This window comes from Daktulosphaira vitifoliae, unplaced genomic scaffold (genome assembly GCF_025091365.1).
Source record: "Daktulosphaira vitifoliae isolate Bord-2020 unplaced genomic scaffold, ASM2509136v1 Scaffold_2, whole genome shotgun sequence".
NCBI lineage: Eukaryota > Metazoa > Arthropoda > Insecta > Hemiptera > Phylloxeridae > Daktulosphaira > Daktulosphaira vitifoliae.
Window position 1 is genome coordinate 26,767,167 of NW_026099573.1, and position 445 is coordinate 26,767,611.

At 22.0% G+C, this 445-nt stretch overlaps 1 protein-coding gene across 3 annotated transcripts in view; it reads left to right on the forward strand.

The window, feature by feature from the left end:
* Positions 1–445, forward strand: part of LOC126897201 (uncharacterized) — an 11,746-nt gene that overhangs the window by 10,099 nt on the left and 1,202 nt on the right. The gene's annotated exons all lie outside the window — the stretch shown is intronic.

The window sequence follows — 445 nt, forward strand, 5'->3', positions numbered from 1 at the left end:
ATAAAGTATATTACATTAGCTTTAATTTAAGATATATATAAAAGTGTAAGACCTTCCGGAACACATTCAAAAGTTAAGTTGAAAAAATTAATTTTTTGTAAAAAAGTTGTCATTTTAAATCCCCTTCTGTGGGCAGGTAAAAAGTCAGATTTATAAAAAAAATATACCAAATGATAGATAATAACATTATGCATCTATAAAAAAAAGAATTATATTGATCCATACATCTTTCAAAAAGTTATAGCATTATAAAGTTAAAAATATAAAAAAGAATTTTTTTACAAAAATCGTATTTTTTTTATTAAGTTTAATGTCTGTTTTCACCATGAAGATAAAATAAAGTCCAAAATTTTTTTTTTGCATAATAAAGTATAATACATTAGCTTTAATTTAAGATATATATAAAAGTGTCAGACCTTCCGGAACACTTTCAAAAGTTACGTTG